Source organism: Sciurus carolinensis, chromosome 8 (assembly GCF_902686445.1).
Source record: "Sciurus carolinensis chromosome 8, mSciCar1.2, whole genome shotgun sequence".
NCBI lineage: Eukaryota > Metazoa > Chordata > Mammalia > Rodentia > Sciuridae > Sciurus > Sciurus carolinensis.
The window spans coordinates 34,050,525-34,073,963 of record NC_062220.1 but is presented as its reverse complement, the minus strand read 5'-3'; positions in this window follow the sequence as shown (position 1 = coordinate 34,073,963).

Sequence of the window (23,439 nt, the reverse complement as noted above, 5' to 3'; positions counted from 1 at the left end):
TCTTTTTGTTTTTATTGTAGAATTTTCAGGAAGTTGCCATTTTGAAAAAATGAAATTTCTAATTTTATCCATAAAAATATCACCTTTATCATCAGAAGAGTCTGTATAAAAGTCAAGCTCCATACCAGAAGCAGAAACACTCATCTTTAAAGCCATACTGATATGTTTAGTTCTCATATTTTTAGAAGTTAAATGACAGGCATTAAATGTGCACTTTGAAAATTCTTTCCCTAAAAAAATATTGCCCGGCTTTATCCTCCCTTCCAACACTTTACAAAATTTCTGTATTCCTATATTCTCATAGATACTGGATATTATTTTGCTACCTTAAAGAATACCTGCATCCTATCATTATTTATAATCAACTTTATGATTACAAATGACATTGTGAGTCAGCTCCTCCTATCACTTTTTTTTGGCATATTGATCCATGATTCTGTTCTTTGTACTTCTGGAAATCCTAGAGAGTTTAATCAGAAATATTTGTCAATCCATGGGAAATTATCAGAAATATGTACTAGTTGTTTTTCTTCATGTTTTAAAACAATTATCTCCTTTTCCTTTTCTCTGTGGACCTCTGCTGTCATTTCCATGCTTGATTCTTCAGGGAACTCACTCAACTCTTTAGTTTTTAATGTAGTTAAGTCATGGTATTTTATTAGGACTTAGGCAATATATTTTTGAATTAGTATATATTTATATTTACAAAAGTACATAGTGGTATTTTTCTTTGACTTTCATTGTGTTTTCCTAATTAAGTCATCACACATAAAAAATTGACCTGTTGCTGTTTGTTTTTAGTTATATCTGACTGCTGTAAGCCTTATGAGAACCAAAACCATTCTTATTTTGTTCATCCTTGTTTCCATGGCATTAATTCAATGTCAAACATATAGAAGTTGGTTCATAAATACTGGCAGAAAGAATAAATAAAGGAAATTTCAGGTTAAAATTCCATGTACTATGTGTTGTTTTTCTTTAAAATTGTTTCTGGCAAATGCTCTGAAACCAAGAACCTAATGACTTAATGTTGGAAATACACTAAAAGTTTCCAGGGGAACCTATGGTCTGAGAATGAATCTATCTCCATTTAATAATCATAGTATTCTGTGATTTCAAAATATATATATATATATATATATTTCTATATATACACACATGATTTAGAGAAATAAAAAAAATGGAACACAAGGATGGGGATTTTTTGTGAAAGTATTCACTATAGAATTCTTTAATATGAATTATTTTAATTAGTCTGAGTGTGTTCAAAACAGATATTTAAATATTTGGTAGAGTGGTTGGAGACTGAAGAAAGTTAATAAGAAATTGTGGTCTATTTGATTCTTGAAATTGAGAAGGGTTTGTTTGATGTATATTGATACTTCATTGTTTGGGGCATAAATATTTACAATCATTGTCTTGCTAATGTATAATTCCCTTCAGTATCATGAAATGACTTTCTTTGTCCCTTCTGATTAACTTTGGCTTGAAGTCCACTTTATCTGATATGAGGATGGAAACTCCTGCTTCTTTACTTAATCCATGAGAGTGATATGTTTTTCCCATCCTTTCACCTTCAGTCTGTGGATGTCTTTGCCTATGAGGTCAGTCTCTTGGAGACAGCATATTACTTGGTCTTGTTTTTTTTTTTTTTTTTTTTTTTTTGGTGAACAAATGGGGTACAACTTGTTTCTCTGGTTGTACTTGAGGTAGAGGCATACCATTTGTGTAATCAAAATTTACATAGGGTTATGGTGTTTGACTCATTCTGTTATATTTTTCCTTCCCCCCTCCCCTCCCAAACCTCTTTTAGCTCTGTATAGTTCCTCCTTCCTCCATTCTTGCCTCCTGCCCACCCCTGATTATGTATCATCATCCGTTTATCAGCGAGATCATTCGCCCTTTGTCTTTTTGAGATTGGCTTATCTCACTTAGCATGATATTCTCCAATTTCATCCATTTGCCTGCAAATGCCATAATTTTATTATTCTTAATATTCCATTGTGTGTGTGTGTGTGTGTGTGTGTGTGTGTATATATATATATATATATATATATATATATATATACCACAGTTTCTTTATCCATTCATCAATTGAAGGGTATCTAGGTTGGATATCATGAATTGAGCAGCTATGAACATTGATGTGGCTGTATCTCTGTAGTATGCTGATTTTAAGTCCTTTGGGTATAGGCCGAGGAGTGGAATAGCTGGGTCAAATGGTGGTTCCATTCCAAGTTTTCTAAGGAATATTCACACTGCTTTCCAAAGTGGCTGCACTAATTCGCAACCTCACCAGCAATGTATGAGTGTACCTTTTTCCCCACAACCTCGCCAACACCTATTGTTGCTTGTATTCTTGATAATCGCCATTCTAATTGGGGTGAGATGGAATCTTAGGGTGGTTTTGATTTGCATTTCTCTTATTACTAGAGATGTTGAACATTTTTTCATATATATGTTGATTGCTTGTAGAACTTTTTCTGTGAAGTCTTTGCTTATTTTCTTAACCCATTTGTTGATTGTGTTATTTGTGTTCTTGGTGTAGAGTTTTTTGAGTTCTTTATATATTCTGGAAATTAGCGCTCTATCTGAAGTATGAGTGGCAAAGATTTTCTCCCACTCTGTAGGCTCTCTCTTAACATTGCTGATAGGTTCCTTTGCTGAGAGAAAGTTTTTTAGTTTCAATCTATCCCAGTTATTGATTCCTGCTTTTATTTCTTGTGCTATGGGAGTTCTGTTAAGGAAGTCTGATCCTAAGCCAACAAGTTGAAGTTTTGGACCTACTTTTTCTTCTGTAAGATGCAGGGTCTCTGGTCTGATTTCAAGGTCCTTGATCCATTGTGAGTTGATTTTTGTGCAGGGTGAGAGATAGGGGTTTAGTTTCATTCTGTTGCATATGGATTTCCAGTTTTCCCAGCACCATTTGTTCAAGAGGCTATCTTTTCTCCATTGTATATTTTTGGCCCCTTTGTCTAGTATGAGAAAATTGTATTTATTTGGGTTTGTGTCCATGTCCTCTATTCTGTACCATTGATCTACCTGTCTATTTTGGTGCCAATACCATGCTGTTTTTGTTACTATTGCTTTGTAGTATAGTTGAAGTTCTGGTGTTGTGATAACCCCTGCTTCACTCTTTCTGCTAAGGATTGCTTTAGCTATTCTGGGTTTCTTATTCTTCCAGATGAATTTCATGACTGCTTGCTCTATTTCTGTAAGGTACGTCATTGGGATTTTAATTTTAATTGCACTGAATCTGTATAGCACTTTTGGTAGTATGGTCATTTTGACAATATTAATTCTTCCTATCCAAGAACATGTGAGATCTTTCCATCTTCTAAGGTTGTCTTTAATTTCTTTCTTTAGTGTTCTGTAGTTCTCATTGTAGAGGTCTTTCACCTCTTTTGTGAGATTGATTCCCAAGTATTTTGTTTTTTTGGATGCTATTGTGAATGGGGTAGTTTTCCTAAATTCTCTTTCTGAGGATTCATCACTTATGTATAAAAATGCATTAGATTTATGAGCATTGATCTTATATCCTCCTACTGTACTGAATTCACTTATGAGTTCTAAAAGTTTTCTGGTGGAACTTGCCAGTTCCTCTAGATATATAATCATGTCATCAGCAAATAGGGATAGTTTGAGTTCTTCTTTTCCTATTCGTATCCCTTTAATTTCTTTGGTTTGTCTAATTGCTCTGGCTAGAGTTTCAAGGACGATATTGAAAAGAAGTGGTGAAAGAGGGCATCCCTGCCTTGTTCCAGTTTTTAGGGGGAATGCTTTCAGTTTTTTACCATTTAGAATGATATTGGCCATGGGCTTAGCATAGATAGCCTTTACAATGTTAAGGAATGTTCCTACTATCCCTATTTTTTCTAGTGTTTTGAGCATGAAGTGATGCTGTATTTTTTTTTTTTTACTAGTTGACTTTTTTTTTAAACAAATGGGATACATGTTGTTTCTCTGTTTGTACATGGAGTAACAGCATACCATTTGCGTAATCATACATTTACATAGGGTAATGATGTTTGATTCATTCCATTATTTTTCATTCCCCCAACCCCTCCCACCTATCTTTTCCCTCTATACAGTCCCTCCTTCCTCCATTCTTGTCCCCCTCCCCCCCATTATGTGTCATCATCCACTTATCAGTGAGATCATTCGTCTTTTGGATTTTTGAGATTGGCTTAGCTCACTTAGCATGATATTCTCCAATTTCATCCATTTGCCTGCAAATGCCATAATTTTATCATTCATTATGGTGGAGTAATATTCCATTGTATATATATATATACCACAGTTTCTTTATCCATTCATCAATTGAAGGACATCTAGGTTGGTTCCATAGTCTGGCTATTGTGAATTGAGCAGCTATGAACATGATGTGGCTGTAGTATGCTGATTTTAAGTCCTTTGGGTATAGGCCAAGGAGTGGAATAGCTGGGTCAAAAGGTGGGTCCATTCCAAGTTTTCTAAGGAATCTCCACACTGCTTTCCAAAGTGGCTGCACTAATTTGCATCCCTACCAGCAATGTATGAGTGTACCTTTTTCCCCACATCCTCGCCAACACCTGTTGTTGCTTGTATTCTTGATAATCGCCATTCTAATTGGGGTGAGATGGAATCTGAGGGTAGTTTTGATTTGCTTTTCTCTTATAACTAAAGATGGTGAACATTTCTCATATGTTTGTTGATTGCTTGTAGATCTTTTTCTGTGAAGTGTCTGTTCATAACCTTAGCCCATTTGTTGATTGGGTTATTTGTATTCTTGGTGTAGAATTTTTTGAGTTCTTTATATATTCTGGAAATTAGTGCTCTATCTAAGTATGAGTGGCAAAGATATTCTCCCACTCTGTAGGCTCTCTCTTTGCATTTCTGATAGCTTCCTTTGCTGAGAGAAAGCTTTTTAGTTTGAATCTATCCCAGTTATTAATTCTTGCTTTTATTTCTTGTGCTATGGGAGTCCTGTTAAGGACGTCTGATCCTAAGCCAACAAGTTGAAGTTTTGGACCTACTTTTTCTTCTGTAAGATGCAGGGTCTCTGGTCTGATTTCAAGGTCCTTGATCCATTGTGAGTTGATTTTTGTGCAGGGTGAGAGATAGGGGTTTAGTTTCATTCTGTTGCATATGGATTTCCAGTTTTCCCAGCACCATTTGTTCAAGAGGCTATCTTTTCTCCATTGCATATTTTTGGCACTGTTGTCTAGTATGAGAAAATTGTATTTATTTGGGTTTGTGTCCATGTCCTCTATTCTGTACCATTGATCTACCTGTCTATTTTGGTGCCAATACCATGCTGTTTTTGTTACTATTGCTTTGTAGTATAGTTGAAGTTCTGGTATTGTGATGCCCCCTGTTTCATTCTTCCTGCTAAGGATTGCTTTAGCTATTCTGGGTTTCTTATTCTTCCAGATGAATTTCATGACTGCTTGCTCTATTTCTGTAAGGTACGTCATTGGGATTTTAATTGGAATTGCACTGAATCTGTATAGCACTTTTGGTAGTATGGTCATTTTGACAATATTAATTCTGCCTATCCAAGAACATGGGAGATCTTTCCATCTTCTAAGGTCTTCCTTAATTTCTTTCTTCAATGTTTTGTAGTTTTCATTGTAGAGATCTTTTACCTCTTTGGTTAGATTGATTCCCAAGTATTTTATTTTTTTTTTGAGGCTATTGCAAATGGGTTTGTTTTCCTCATTTCCCTTTCAGCTGTTTCCTTCCTTGTGTATAAAAATGCTTTAGATTTATGTGTTTTGATTTTATAGCCTGCTATTTTGCTGAATTCATTGAGGAGGTCTAGAAGTTTTCTGGAGGAGATTTTTGAATTCTCTAAATACAGAATCATGTCATCCACAAATAGTGACAGCTTAAGTTCCTCTTTTCCTATTCGTATCCCTTTAATTTCTTTGGTCTGTCTAGTTGCTCTGGCTCTAGTTTCAAGGACAATCTTGAATAGAAGTGGGGAAAGAGGACATCCCTGTCTTGTTCCCATTTTTAAAGGAAATGGTTTCAATTTTTCTCCATTAAGAATGATGTTGGCCATGGGCTTAGCATAAATAGCTTTTACAATGTTCAGGTATGTTCCTACTATCCCTATTTTTTCTAGTGTTTTGAGCATGAAGGGGTGTTGTATTTTGTGGAACGCTTTTTCTGCATCAGTTGAAATAACCATATGATTCTTATCCTTCAGTCTATTGACATGATTGATTACGTTTATTGATTTACGAATGTTGAACCATCCTTGCATTCCAGGGATGAACCCCACTTGATTGTGATGCACAATTTTCTTAATATGTTTTTGGATACGGTGTGCCAATATTTTATTAAGGATCTTTGCATCTATATTCATCAAGGGTATTGGTCTAATATATTCTTTCCTTGATGTGTCTTTTCCTGGTTTGGGTATGAGGGTGATATTATCTTCATAGAATGCGTTTGGTAGGGTACCCTCCTTTTCTATTTCCTAGAATACTTTGAGAAGTATTGGAATGAGTTCTTCTTTGAAGGTCTTGTAGAACTTGACTGAGCATCCATCTGGTCCTGGGCTTATCTTGGATGTAGATTTTTAATGGCTTCTTCTATTTCATTGCTTGATATTGATCTGTTTAAATTGTGTATGTCCTCCTGGTTCAGTTTGGGAGGAGCGTATGTCTCTAGAAATTTATCAATGTCTTCAGTAGTTTCTATTTTGTTGGAATACAGATTTTCAAAGTAGCTTCTCATTATGTTCTGTATCTCAGTGCATCACGTATTTTCGTAATTTGAGTTTTCTCTCTCCTTCTCTTTGTTAGTGTGGCTAAGGATTTGTCTATTTTGTTTACTTTCTCAAAGAACCAACTTTTTGTTTTTCAATTTTTTGAATAGTTTCTTTTTTTCAATTTTATTGATTTCAGCTCTGATTGTAATTATTTCCTGTCTTCTACTACTTTTGCTGTTATTCTGTTCTTCTTTTTCTAGGGCTTTGAGCTGTAATGTTAGGTCACTTAGTTGTTGACTTTTCATTCTTTTCTGGAATTTGCTCCATGCAATGAATTTTTCTCTTAGAACCACTTTCATAGTGTCCCAGAGATTTTGATATGTTGTATCATCATTCTCATTGACCTCTAATCATTTTATAATCTCCTCCCTGATGTTTTTTGTTATCCATGTTTCATTCAATAGCATATTATTTAGTCTCCAGGTGTTGGAGTAATTTCTCTTTTTTATTTTGTTATTGATTTCCACTCTCAGTCCATTATGATCTGATAGAACACAAGGCAGTATCTCTATTTTTTTGCATTTCCTAAGGGCTGCTTTGTGGCATAACATATGGTCTATTTTCGAGAAGGTTTCATGTGCTTCTGAGAAGAAAGTGAATCCACTCGTTGATGGCTGGAATATTCTATATATGTCTATTAAGTCTAGGTTATTGATTGTGTTATTGAGTTCTATGTTTTCTTTGGTTGGATTTTGTTTGGAAGATCTATCTAGTGGTGACAGCGGTGCGTTAAAGTCACCCAGAATTATTGTGTTGTGGTGTATGTGATTCTTGATATTGAGAAGGATTTGTTTGATGTACAGGGATGCACCATTGTTTGGGGCATAAATATTTATTATCGTTATGTCTTCCTGATTTATGGTTCACTTAAGTAGTATGAAATGTCCTTCTTTATCCCTTCTGACTAACTTTGGCTTGGAGTCCAATTTATCTGATATAAGGATGGAAACCCCTGCTTTTTAATCAGTCCATGTGTGTGGTAGGTTTTTTCACATCCTTTCACCTTTAGTCTGTGGATGTCTTTTTCTATGAGATGAGACTCTTGCAGGCAGCATATTGTTTAGTCTTTCTTTTTAATCCATTCTGCCGGTCTATGTCTTTTGATTGATGAGTTTAGTCCATTAACGTTCAGGGTTATTATTGAGATATGATTTGTATTCCCAGTCATTTGGCTTATTTTTGGTTTTTGAGTTTGCTTGATTTCTCCTTTGAGTGGTTTTTCTCTAAGGTAGTTCCTCCCTTTGCTGACCTACATTGTTGTTTTTCATTTCTTCCTCATGGAATATTTTGTTGAGAACATTCTGTAGTGCAGGCTTTCTATTGTAAATTCTTTTAACTTTTGTTTATCATGGAAGGATTTTATTTCATCTTCAAATCTGAAGGTTAGTTTTGCTGGGTATAGGATTCTTGGTTGGCAAACATGTTCTTTCAGATCTTGAAATATGTTGGTCCAGGCTCTTCTAGCTTTTAGAGTCTGGGTTGAGAAGTTGGTTGCTACCCATATTGGCCTCCCCCTACATATAATCTGATGCTTTCTCTCGTGGCCTTCAAAATCCTATCTTTATTTTGAATATTCGGCATTTTCATTATAATGTGCCTTGGTGTGGATCTGTTGTGATTCCGTGCATTTGGTGTTCAATAAGCCTCTTGTATTTGATTTTCCATTTCATTCTTCAGGTTTGGGAAATTTTGTGATATTATTTCATTGAATAGGTTGTTCATTCCTTTTGTTTGTTTCTCTGTGCCTTCCTCAATCCCAATAATTCTTAAATTTGGTCTTTTCATTATGTCCCATAGTTCTTGGTGATTCTGTTCATGATTTCTTACCATCTCTGTTTGGACAACTTTATTTTCAAGATTAAATATTTTGTCTTCATTGTCTGAGGTTCTATCTTCCAACTGGTCCAGTCTTTTGGTGATGCTTTCCATTGAGTAGTTTATTTGGTTTATTGTTTCCTTCATTTCAAGGATTTCCATTTAGGGTTTTTTTGAGAATCTCTATCTCTTTGTTGAAATTATCTTTTGCTTCCTACAGTTGCTCTTTCAGCTTATTGGTATTATCATTCATTGCCTGCATTTGCTCTCTTATCTCATCCTTTGCTTTGTGAATCATCTTAATCACGTACAATCTGAAGTCCTTTTCTGACATTTCTTCTAACATACTGTCATTGGATTCTATTAATATAGAATCTAGATTTGTTTGGATCATTTTCTTCCCTTGTTCTTTCGTGTTGTTCATGTATCTTCCCCTCTAGCAGTGCAGATCTGGGGTATTGCAGATTTCTCCCTATACGTTTTAGTGGCCCTATAGGTTTCCAAAACCCTTTCTTTAAGGGGAGATCAATATTAGCAGTGCCCAAATGAGACACTATGCAATCCTAGACCAAATAGCCCCTATGAGGACAATAACAAAATTGTCATAGTAAACAGAATGAGATCAAATATTATCTTCGGTAAAACAAACAGGTTTGCAATAAGGTCTGCAGTTTCTAATAGAGGACAAAGAGGATGCAGAGAGATGTAGAATGTGGCTGTTAATGGGATAAGAAAAGAATATTCAGAAGTTCTAGAAAATAGAAAGGGTGAGAGTGTAATCAAAAGAAATCGGATGTTAGCATGCAAAAATGGAGAAAGAGGCTCTGAGGGAACAGGTAAATAAAAGGAAAAGAGAGCAAGAAAAGCAAAGAAGTAAAAACTTAAATTTTTAAAAAGGAGAAAAAAGAAAATCTACAGTATAACTGTCATATAGTAATGAAACCTCCCTGTGTTCAGTAGCCTGATGCATGAGAGGTACCTGACAATGAACTTCAAGCCTCCAGCATGCGTTGCAGGATGGGATTTGCCAAACCTAAAGATTGGAGCTACGACTTCCAGGATTATCCAAGATGGCCGTTCTGGCTTCCAAATGTGTTGGCAAATGGAGAGCTGCAGCTCAGGGGTGGACGTGGTCAGCTGGAGGTCCTGGATTCGAGATGCGGTTGGTCTGGCAGGGGTCCTGGAGGTCCCATATGTTTGGTATGGTTGTGAAATCCTGGAGGCCGGGTGAATCAGTCAGTCTGGGGTCCTGGTGATAGGGTGCAGTCCGTTGGTCTGGGGGTCCTGGCGGCAGGGAACAGTCAGTCGATGTGAGTGCCCAAGAGGCAGGGAGTGATCGGTTGGGCTGAGGTATCCTGAAGAAGGGGCTCAGTCAGTCCGGCCAGTGGTCCTACGGGGCCTGGCTGTTGTCTCAAAATGATGGCAGCCACGTTTAATCAAACCTGCAGGTACTGTGACAGAGAACTTCCAGGCAACAGCAGGCAGCTGGTGCTCCACTGGTGGTTGGTGATCAGTTTTTGATATTGTATAGTTTTGACATGAGCTCATTGTCCTAAAGTACTTGGGGTCATCTTGAGGAGATGTGTTCAGGAGTGTAGGCTGCTGGCATTGGTGTTTGAATTGGAATAAGCCCAGGCAACTTTGTTTAAACTTTGTGTTTACTGTAATGAGAGGTTTACTTTGAAAAATTGTTCCAAGACACAGATACTTTTTTCAATTGAAAATGTAAGAAGTTATTGCGATTTTACATTTTATAGAAAGCATGACTTTTGATTATCTTCTAGGTTGTCCTAATCTAAGAGTCACTGAGTAAACCAGAGTAGCATAGGACACAGGATATGGAAAGTTCACCTGGGTCACTTCTTGCTTTGTGAAAGGGCTCATGGTAAAAGATAATATTATCCAAAGAAAAAGGTTATTATTCCAGCAGTTTTTAAAAGAAAATTTCCACTAACAATAAATATATTCTGCATGGTATAGCATGAAGATTGTTTTAGAGCATGTGAATTGATAGACATATTATTCCTGAGTTTAAAGTCACCTATTTATTCTTTAGATATATAAATTAGAAACATTAACCCTCATAAAGTATAACTGATTTTAAAACTACTATTTTTGGAATATTATTATAAAATGCCTTCTGCAATTGTGAATCATGACAACATAAAAATAAAGTATGATCTACAAAGAAAATTTATAAATTTGGCACTCTGTAATTAATATAGCAATTGCAGCAAACAGAAAAACATGGTTGTATTTCAAAATAGATGATTGGTTGTAAGCAGCCTAGATATTAAATTTATTTTTGAATTCTCAAAAAATATTTATAAGATCTATCTGAATTTTTGCCAGTTCAATCTGAGTTTACTAATAAAACTAGTCATGACTTCACCAAACACATCTATCTAATAATACTGAAGAAAGACATAGCTTGTCAATTAGAGGATTTCATTCACTAAGAGTCTTTAAAACATGCTAAGGATTATTCTTCAAACTGCTTTATTTTCAGTATCAACAGAGTATAAAATTCCTATAGTGTGAGTAAACATAAGTGCATACAGGTGGATGGTCTTCCAGGCTAACATTTATGAGTCTATATTTAAGTGTGTGCATGGGTGTAGATTTACACTCTAGGTTATATTTTATTTATTGATCACCAGTATTGTGTCCATGTGTTATGTAAATATAATGATGTAAGACTGGCAGTTATTTCTAAGCTCTGAAAGGGGAGCTTTCCTTTATATCCATGTTTCCGGTGGGGTTGCTATAAATGCACCCAGCTTTTTAGAGTCTGTAGAATAATAGAGCAATAGAATGGGAAATGGAAACCAATGAAACTACAGGGATCTCTACAGTTTGTGACCTAGTATCTTCCCCAAATTCCTCAACCCTCCAGTGAAGTATTCATACTGGTTATTTTTTGTTTCCTACAGTAAGCCAACAAAGGTTTCAATATATATTTACAACTTTTTATGGAACAATATCAAGATATCAGTTTAGACACTAGAACAGATACAGAAGAGAAAAATAACTTAAGAGATTGATAGAGTTTCTAGGTGAGGCACCATTTTTGTGTAGATGATAAAATTGAGGATAAATTACATTTTTAAAAAAATGTTTTCAATGATAAGTAGTCCAAACTGATACGGGGTTGAAAAGCAGGAGGAGAAGGAGGAAGAGAAAGTGGAAGAAGAGCAAAGGGAAGAAATTGCTCTAAAAATGAGGATAGAAAGAAATCCTAGAATGAATAATTCCAGGAAGATGAAGGAAGAGAGTTTCAATAGATTAAAAAAAAAAAAAAAACTGCATATTTAGAAACTAGCAAAGACAATAAGGAACTAAAATTATAACTTCATGCTATTTCATGCTTTAATAAAGATAAAAGAGCTGCTAAATTTTATGGCATGTAAATATATCTCAATAAATTTAAAATACAAAGGAAAATGAATCCTCAATAAATTGCCTTTGAAGTAAAAAAATTCTGCCTTTGCTTCATACTGGAAGTTTTAATATAATATTTTCTTGTTTTTAGTTTCTTCATCTCTAAAATTAACCTGACAGTATAATTATTTGATCTGACAGTCTCAATAATATGTCATGACAAGTGTGCCTTAGAAGTTTGTGGGACATATTTTATTCATTGTGTAAACACTGTGTCTTATATCTCACGTAGATATCTTACAAGATTCTTTTGTAATAAGTGCTTTAGAGTTGTTATTAAAGGTTCTTATTTAGAAACACATCTCTCACTTTCCTTGGGTATCATTTAAAGTGATGCATCCTGGTACAGCTAACTCCATCAGCTTCAACTTCCCTTTTTTTCATCAGCAGCTCAGGAGACCTTCACTTACAATCTACCCCAAGACTGCAATTTTCCAGATGTGGAAAGTCACACAGGGCATCATCCTCACCACCTAACTTCAACCACTCTCCTTTTCCTACTAATTAGGAATAGATGTATGTAATTGTTCTCTTCTACTCTTTCCTTCCTTTGTGAAATTTAAATTGAATGCAACTAAGTACGCTACCCCATTAAATATATCTTAGCATCACTAATTTTAAAGGAACTTTAAGCTGTACATTTTAATATCTTACAAAAAGATATTTTAATTATGGCAATAGAGAACAATTTTTATTGATTATGATTTGTAATGTTTCCTTGCTGTTTAGGTATACAATCACAACTATTAGTCATAAATAAGAAAACTGGATAATTCATACATTTTGGGTTCTTGAACTTCCTTTGCTATTATTTATATTTTAAAAACAGGTTCTACCTTAATTATTGATCAAGAGTTAATGGATGCTATTTGCAATTTTTATGTTTTATTTGTATTTCCCCCAATTTGCATTTCACAGATAGGTTTTTTCCTATATATAAATACTAATAATCTTTATAAAAGTTTTACCTGAGTAAGTATTATGAAAGTGTCCATAATATCACATACAATGATTTTTAAAAATTTTCAACTATATTATACTTAATGTACTCAATACTCTTTTCATGAATATTTGCTATCACAGAGATTAAAGGAAATTCTCTTCATCATACACATTTCACAGGAGATGAAAATTCAGAGTTCTTTGCTCTTAAAAAGCACCAAAAGTTTTCCTGACTAGAAGTATGTTTCATATCTTTAGGTAAACATAATCTAATCTCTTTTTTCTCATTTAGTAATAAATTTGACAATTGCTATTCTCTAATAATATAATTCATTTAAAAACATTAGACACTTCTGGGAAATTTTAAGATACTTTCCAATTCTTAATCAAGATTTGCTTGAATTACAGTCCATTGATGTTTTGAAATAATTTTTTAAATAAAAGAATGAGTTTTATAGTTTTTAAAATTAATTATGCTAATATAGATGAGTAGTAGTAATGGAGTTTTGAAATAGTTGCAATTAGATTTTAATCATAGGAATTCATCTTACTTGCTTTCCAAATAAATCCTCTAATTGGAACGCTTTTTCCTTAGGGTGTAGTCCTTGTATTAAACTTCCTTCAAGAAAAATAAATCTTATAATTAGCTGAATTTAATAATAATCCAGATTGAATATATTAAAATGAAATGTATTTTTAATACTTAGGTAATTGAGATAAAAACTTATGCATCTCTGGTTATTACAAAATGCACATCTATTTTTACTTGCTATAGAACCAATGGTCTACTGATATATTCATTTCTTGCATTTCAAAAAAGAGAGGGGAAGGTTCACTTTTGCCTTTGTACTATTATCCACAGACTTTTCCATAAATATGTTCCAGTTTTTTATTTTGGATCACTGAGATAAAGAAACTCTCATTCCTAAAGAGTCAATAATGAAAAATTTCCTCTAATAAGAAATATCCTGGATTTTTCAGGTCTTTTTTTTTATGCAGACATTTTAAATTTGTGAACAAAATCCTCTTTATATCCAATGTACTGCTGAATTGGATTATTTATATTATTTTTATAGGTACTTATGGAATTAAATGGGAAATCAAAGTAAATTTGTATCTACTTGTTTTACTTTATTAATAAATATTGCATTTCATTTACAGAATACCGAATGATAAAATGTTATACAAATTGATCTTATCTATCATCTAGTCATCTAGCTAGCATCCATCTATGCACCCATTCAGCCAACTGTTCATCTTCTATTTTGTGTAAAATCTGAGTTTTACAGAGTGAATCATTTTCAGTCCAGACTACCAACAGAAATCACTTAGTGAACTAAATAAGGGAAATTTTATATAGAATTAGACTGTGATAGGAACTTAAGTATATACATGGAAAGGGAATGCTAAAGAATTCCCTGGGACTGAGGGAGACCCCAGAAAGAACAAATTCGGATAGGGATTCAACAGCGTTCCAGCAGTTGCGGTTGAACCCCATGGGTGGAGATGGCCTAGTAGCTCCCGGCCATACTGCACATAGTTACCAGGAGAGTAAGAGCAGCCCTGCAGGGAGCCCATTAGCTAAGCTGGCAGCAGGGCTTTGAAGGCAGTTAGGTCACTGCTGCAGGGACTGCCAGAACTGAGAACTGGAGAAGCCTCCTTGAGATTTTTGGAGGACTCTTCTGTGTGTGCTTTCAACAGCTCCAGGCTCATGACAAATGTTGGATGGCTGACTCTCCTGGAATGTTTTTCTGATTAAAATAAGTATAAGTGTTTTTCTAATGGCTTCTGTGAAGTGATTTTTATTAGTTCTTTTTAGTTACACAGAACATTAGGATTCATTTTGACATAATTATAAAGGCATGGAATATAATTTGCTCTAATTCAGTCCCCGGGACTTCCCCTTTCCCTCTCCTCCTCCCTCCCCCTTTTTCCCTCCCCCCACTCTACTGATCTTTCTGCTATTTACTTTTTTTTTTTTTTTAATTAGAGTCTTATGGTGTACATGATGTGAAATTCACTGTGGTATATTCACATATATATATAGGAAAGTTAGTCAGAACCATTTTACTGTTTTTCTCCATCCCATCCCTCCTCCCTTATCTTTCAAAGGAATACAATTTTAAAGGAATCTATATTTTGAAACAATGTCTGTTGGCACACATTTTCTTTGCCTCCAAAGGACTCATTTTGGCTAGATTGAAAATATGATATTATCTTTGAAGTCACCTCCAAAATAATGTCTTTACAGGTGTCTTAGCTAAATTAATGTGAGTATTTTAAGGTAAATTCTTGTCACAGTTGTCATAGATCTATTGCATTAGCAGTTTGGTCATTTTGATTAATAATCAATATTTACTACATGGTAAGATTGATTTGAAACATGCTATCCATTCAGTAAGCCTAAATATAATACAAGAGCATTGGATGAGCTGAGGACATGATTAGATATTTTCCATTGCATCAACCATTGGGGCTTTATTCAAAATGTCATAATCTCTAGTTAAAAATACGCAGGTGAATAGTTTGCAATAATTTGTCAACTTGTACCAAAAATATCTACCTTGAGATGGTTGTTTACTCATCATTGCCAGGACAGGGGATAGAAAAACTCAGGATAAAAATTATATATATACATAAATCTTGTTGAAATATGGTAGATAATGTCTCTAATTAAAAAACAGAGATTTTTAAATAAGAAAGCCTTGAAAGTTTGAAATTTTAAATGCTGTCAGATTTCTGTCATGACATTATACATAGAGAAATGTTTTAGTTTCCTGCAGAATATCACATGACACAGGCAGGACTTGTGTACATCATGTGATTGTTAGGTGTATATTTGTGTTAGGTGTATATTTGTGAATTAATTAAATATTTTTAAATTTTAAATAGTTTTATATTTACCAAAAGTATTAGCAAAGGTGGTATAGGAAGATCCCATTTATAGCACACCAGGTTTTCTCATTAATTCTAATTTTAGAAAATATGTCACTATTCATCAGCCAATATTGATGCATTAGTATTAATTAAGTTCCATATTTTACCCACATTACCTTTGTTTAGACTTAATGTTGTTTTACTGTTCTGGGGCATCATGCAGGAGACCACAGTTTGTTCATTCATCACCCTCCTCAGTTTCTCTTGACTGGAGCAGTTGCAAGGACTTTTCTTGTTATTGACAGCCTTAAGTATTTGCAAGAGTGCTGCTCAGTTACTTTATAGGATGTTCCTGAACTGAGATTAACTTGATGTTTTTCTCATGGTTAGACTTTGGATGTACGTTTTGGGGTAGGAGATAACAGAGGCAATGTTATTCTTTGGGTATGAGGTATACCCCAAAGGCTCCTGTGTTAAAACAAGAATGTTTGGAGGTGAAATGATTGGAGTGTGAGAGCTGTGGCCTAATTAATTTATCCCAGCTTGAATGGACTAACTGGGTGGTAACTACAGGCAGGTAGGGTATGACTGGAGGAGGTGTGTCACTGGAGGCATGCCCTGCAAGTGTCACCTTCCTGCACCCCTCCCCTTTGTCTTGCTAGCTCTTCCCCTTTCTATCACAGTGCTCCTCTGCCATGTGACTGGGCCATGTCTAATGTGTGGTCCTTTCATTATATCAAGGGTACATATCCTACACATGGCATGAAATCTTCCACACGTAGCTAAGTAGTGTTTGGTTTCTTTACAATATAGTTTTTATTTTCTTCCTCCCTCCAGAGTGTATGGTTTGGAGGAAAGTCACGGCACACAGTTCACATTGAAGAGTGAAGAACATGCACCACCTCTACCAGAGAGGACTATCTGTGCAGATTATTTAGAATTCATCTGTTTGAGAAACTTGGCTACTTCTCTCTCCCTCTCCCTCTCCCTCTCTCCTTCCATTCCTTTTTTTCTCCCCTCCTTCTCTTTCTTTCTCCCTCTCTTCTTTCTTCTCCCTGCCTCCCTCTTTCCCCTTCCCTTTGCTTCCTATCCTTATGGTCTTTAATAGATTTGATTTTATACTTTGGATTATAATCCAACGTACTTCACTTGTTTTTATTCAAAGTGTTCCAGTTTTGGCCATTGGTAACTGAGTTGGCTCATGTGTCTTTGCAACATACCTACATCTTTATGTTTTATTTTATTTTTAATACTCCCTTACTTTCTGGCATTACATTTTTTTATAGCCTCCTCTTAAGACCCCATGCCCTAGTGTTGGAAACAGATGACTCTCTAAGGATTTCTGCTTCCTTTTATTGGAGAATGGATTGGAAACCAGGACCTTAGTATTAAGTGTGCTCCTTAGTATTGAGTGACTTTGCTTTTAAGCCCTCTCACTCTATCAACTGACAGGACAAGGGGACACATGAATAAATAATAAAATACACATTTATATATGTGTATATGTATATATATGCATTTATGTGTCTGTATTTATCTTTTAATAAGTGTATCACAGTGTACCTAACTCAAACTTGCAAATCCAAAATCACATGGATGATGCCCTTTCTTTTCTAGACTGTTAATACTGTTAATTCCAGTATATGTATTTAACAGTGTCAGAGTTTTTAACTTGAACCCCCAAGGGATAATAAAGGTAGCTTTATCAAACAGAATAAATTTCATGTGCAGTTTATTTAGTTGTAATCATACACATTTCCAAAAATTTATTTAGCTCAGCTTCTCCTTCTATTCCCTTCAGTGATATGTTTTTTTTTTACATTTGTAACAGAGTCAGATATTTTCTGTCACAGTCTGTATTATATCCTAAGATACTATGCTGTTGCAAATGATTTTTTTTAATTTGCAAATGTTATGGTTGACCATCACAGTGTCACTTTGATATTCTTGCCCTAAATCCCTGATGCTTCACCTGTTCAATCCTAGCCTCCCTTCTGAATCCTTGCTATTGCTAATCTATTTATGATGTCTTTAATTTTACCTTTGTTAAAATGTCATATAATTGGAATTATACAGTATGCAGACTTTCAGAATGGCTTTTTGCACTTAGAAATAGTCATCTGAGACTCATCCACATCTTTCTGTGGCTTAATAAATCATTCCTCATTAATGCTGAATATTGTCCATGATAAGGATAAATCTCAGTTGACATCTATTCACATATTGAACAGCATAATGGTTCACTTGTCAATCATAAACAAAGCTACTAAACCATCTATCTGGTGGTTTTATGTGGACATATGATTTTAAATCAGTTGGGTAAATATGGAGAATCCACTGTACCTATTATGAGTATATACTAAAATATGGCCAAAGGGAATGGAAGGTGCTCACATGATATATTGAGCAATATATTGTGGGATCATAAAGAAAATATTTGTCAGAAAAAGAAACTGGAATCATGGTTGCTATGTCATTGAGAAATATTACTAGGGGGAATAAATAAATTTGGAACATTTTATGTATTTGGCATGCTCTTAAAACTTCAAAATATGTATTTTTTACTTTCTTTAGGAAAAAGATGAACCACAATGTTTTTCAAAAATATATGGTAAATAAATATTTGATTTGTGCATTCAATATGAAGGCACAATTATTTTTTATTTGACTGAAATTAATGACTATATAATGTAATACTTAAACAAAACGTAAATAACTTTTAAATATTTTTCATGTCAGAAAGAATAGTTTGATTGTAAAGGACAGAATATTTTTAGGAATTAAGTGTTTCTGCTCTTCATTAGAAATGTTTATTAAAAGTTTCATTTTGATTGCTATTGATACTGGTAAGCTTTGCTTTTAGAGGATACCTTAACTTATAAAATAAATAAAGGTAATAAAAAACTTAGGGCCGGGGATGCAACTCAGTGGTAGAGCGCTTGCCTAGCATGTGTGAGGTCTTGAGTTCAATCCCTAGTATAAACAAAATAAAGAAAAAAGAAAAAAAAAAGAAAAAAGCTACACTTATATGATAAGGACTGCAAATAACTATAGTATCAAGTTATTGGTTGAAGTTTACCAAAGTAATCTTTCCTGAAAATGCAGTATATTCTAGGTCTAAGAAAATTATTATGGACATATTGTATTGAGTTTTGTGGAACTTAGTCATTGGGTTTGTAACTTAACTAATGGAAGCATTTAAAAAAATGGTTTTATGCTACCTCAAAGAAAGAATAGATATGAAAAGGGTTTGACAAGCAAAAATTTTTATTTGCTTGATTATAGAGTTTCGATACATCAGAAGTTTCCAAATTGTAGCTTACTACAACATAAATAACCAAAATAATTAATATCAGAACTTTATGCAGAATTTTTTCTGAGATTGTGAATTATGATGATATAGGTAAATTAATTTTACACATAGATGCGATTTCTCCTATATATTTAAAACATTTTTGGACATCTTACTATTATAGTTGAAATCTATCAAAAGCAAATTATGTACCTCAATATCCCCCTAAAGGTAGTATATGAAGCTTGTTGTTGATAACTTTGTCTTTCCGTTATAAAAATAGTTAGGAAATAAGGCTGCGGAATAAGGACACCCTGCAGCTGTCAATGCTATACTCTACTTTTAAATTTTCTGTTTCTGTTTCTCATCTTTTTCATATTCTTTATATTCTATTATCTATTGCTGATTTAATAATTTTTGTTGCTTATACTCTCCTGCTTCATTTTATATGTAATTGTCAAATGAATGTGCTTCATCTTTTCTCACAACGGTTTGGAAGCTATGGTTCAGGTAGTTTATGTTTTAAAATGTATAGCTCTTAAAAAAGAGCAAGGCATTGCAGGCACCCAATGTGAGACCCATAAGTGACATCTTACAAATCTATTTTCAAGCTTTCCTTGACAAAGTTTTGTGGAAGTTTTGACCAGTTTATTAATTATTGGTAAAATAGAAGCCTTGATTTCAGATTTTTTTAAATACATACTTATAAATATTTCAGAAGATTAATATTTTATAGGACATTTTGCAACTTACACAGTATTTCCCTGAGTTCACTTTGAGAAGAAATTTTATTTAGAAATTTTATCACTCATTTTATTATTCTGCTAGTATTTAATGCTGACCGATCCTTGAACTCTCGATGACTATGGCCAGTGCAGCTAGTTCTTGTATTAAAAGTTTTAAAAAATGACATTTATATTCTCTAAATGGTTCTATTGATTAAAATGGATCATTTATCAAGCTGTCCATTAGGTCTCACACACCCATGACTAACACTTGTTTCCTGAGTATATACCTCCACTGGCTGATTCTTCTTTCTTAAAGATAGCTGTTTGTAGAAGAAAATCATGCTCCAAAATATGTATATTAGAAGTAATTGCTAAATCAAAATCAAAAAATGATGACAAAATAGAAGCCATCATAATGTGATTGTCCAAATGAAGTCCCTGGCAAGATTCCCTTGAAGCATCTTCTCATCTTCATTTTTCTGAAATGGTCCTTCCTGCAGAGTCTCAGCAGTTCTTCTTTTACATACTACTTCTATTATCATTATTCTCTTCCCTGCATTTTACTTTCACTTGTCTGTTTTCTCCTTGATACATTTTTAAATTGTTACAGGCAAAGTTTTTACCAACTTGGTATTTCCAGCAAGTGAAATAGTGCCGATTCTCATGGTGGTCACTCATAGTCAATATTTTGACTGGTTTTGATTTCTAATATCACATTTTAAAAATGACTTTGCCAAGTCTTTGGTTTGTCTTTTAATAAAACCCCTATCAAAGAAAACAAATAATAAAAAATGTAGTATAAAACGCTTATATGTAGAAGATGCAGATTTCACAGATAACAAATAAAAAATACTTGCAATAATTATGCAAGATGCACATAACGTGATATCTATTTATTTGCTTTCTCCATGAACTATCAGAGAATAATCTGTGGGTAATATGAGATAAAATATGGCTAAGAGCTCAATTAGCACAGTCAGTATTGGAAGCAAAGTAATCAAAATAATCTAAAATGTTTTTTCATAGTGCTTAAAAATGTCAGTCCAATAATTTTGCTTCATTTTTACAAAATGAATATATAACCAAATCTATTTTATTGTTATAGAAGCTAAGAAATATAAAGATAATGCATTTTAGGGAAATTAACACAGGAATAAATTGATTTAATGAATATATGATGTGAGGCAGAAACAAAATAAAACAACATTTGAGACAGTTTGCATTTCAGAAATCCACTTTCCTTATCAATTTTTCACAAATACTCATGTTTCATTTTGTACCAAACTTCACACAGGAACTAAGAACTGAGCAGCAGATGAATCCTTTATCCTCAGCAGCAAATAATTATTTGATAAACAGTAGAAAATTTTTAAAATTATATTTGTTTATGAATTATATTTTATTTTCCATAAAGTATCTTTTCATGTCATTTGCTTGTTTATCTTCTGGAATCAATGTTATATACATGAATAATATAGATCTTAAACATTTTTCTCTAAATACATATTTCTTGATTTTTTTTTTTTTTTTTTTTTTTTTTTTTGTGGTGCTGGGGATTGAACCCAGGGCCTTGTGCTTACAAAGCAAGCACTATACCAACTGAGCTATATCCCCAGCCCCATATTTCTTGGTTTTAATTTAATATTATTTTTTCATGTTTCTGGATACATTTATTAATATTTTCTATCAGACTTTGTGGAAACTGAGTAGCATTTAACAATAATATTTTATTAAATTTTTCATGTTTTGCAAATCATGTGATTTTATATAATCCCTGAATTAAATACTGAAGGATACATTGTTTAAGCTGATGTAGTTTTAATATTATTTCTGTCTTCCTGTTAAAATTAAGTAAGACATAAAAAGACTTATGGTTTACACATGTAGTGTCCCCTGAAAGCTCCAGTGTTCATTTAGAAGTTGAAATGACTGTTTATGAGAGCTTCAACCTAATCATTGAACTTGTTAATTTGATGGATTAATCATTTGAAGGGACTAAGGTGGGAGGGGTATTGTTGTAGGGGGCAGGTCACTGTGTGCGTGTCCCTGGCACCTCCTTCTTACTCTGCTTCCTGACCAGTATGAGTGCAACAGCTCTCTTCCACCATACCCTTCTGCCCATGATGTGCTGCCTCACCTCCAGTCCAGAGTTATGGAGTGAGTTGGGTACGGACTGAACCTCTGAAACCATGAGCCCAGACTAATTTTTTCCTCTTCTATGTTGTTGTCAGTATTTTGGTCACAGCAATGCAAAGGTGCCTAACACAATAATGTGTCTAGATATTTGTATAAGGTGAAAAAGACCCTAATGCTCTATGAAATAAAATACTAATGAGTTTAATAGCCACTTGTTTAAGTAGGTACTTAGCCCATGCAATCTCTCGTTCCCCAAAATGTTACTGCTTCCTTCCACTTCTCTGCAGAACTTTATTGGGCATCTTTGTACCAGACAATCTTATATACTGACAAATAGTGGGCTGGACTCTTTACTTGAACTTAGATGATACTAATTTGACTGAAGAGGGATCCTTTTTTATTTCAGGTTTCAATATCTCTCAGGAGAGACACAGGTGTATACATTATGGACCTCTTGTACTTATAAAAATTACACAATGATTCTTATGGAAAAACTTTGACAAAGGCATTGGAGATGATCAGGATACTGATTACAGGCTCCCCGAGAAAGTAATATTGTATACATATATGTAATATTCTGTATATAATATAAATATTGAATAATGTTCTATAGATGTATATTGCTTTTGACTTCACTCTGAATTATTTCTGTTCTTTTCTTTGAAATTTATTATGGAACTCTTTATGAATGAGTGGTTCTGTTTTGAGTTAGCTTTTCTAAAGAGAATAATTTAAGTCTGAATCTAAGAAAGTAGAGCAGGGTCCTGGTGCGGTGGTCCAAGTCTGTAATCCCAGTAGTTCCAGCAGCCTCAGCAATTTAGTAAGGCTCTAAGCAACTCAGTGAGAACATGTCTCTAGATAAAATAATTTTAAAAAGGACTGATATGTAGCTCAGTGGTTAAGCATCCCTGGGTTCAATCACTAATATTTAAAAAAAGAAAAAGAGAATGAAGAAAGTAGAGCAGAGAGCAGAGATATGTGGATAGGTGAACAGTTCTGTGAGTTAGAAATCATATTAGATTGAAAAGACTAGTGGTAATCTTTCTATGTAAACATGAAAATAGTCACTGGCCTTAGCAATAGGTAAAAAATTAAAAGATAATGCAGAAAGGACTGTGGATCACAAGTTTATTTTTTCCGTGTGTAATAAATTTTCACTAAGTATTTTCTGAATGAATTATCGAGTGCATAAACTCAAATCATAGATGCAGGTAGAATCTAGCAAAGAGATATAAATTGGTTCAATTCTTAAATAAAAATATTAATGACATTTGCATAAAGATCCAGGCAGGAATCTGTTTATTAATCTCTCTTTATTAAACTATAGTGTTTACAAAATGTAAACATGCTGTAAGAGTATGTAACTTTACTGTGTTACATATTAGAAGAGAATTTGATAACATTGTGAGACTCTATTATAGGATTAGTCATTAATCAGAGTTTTAAAA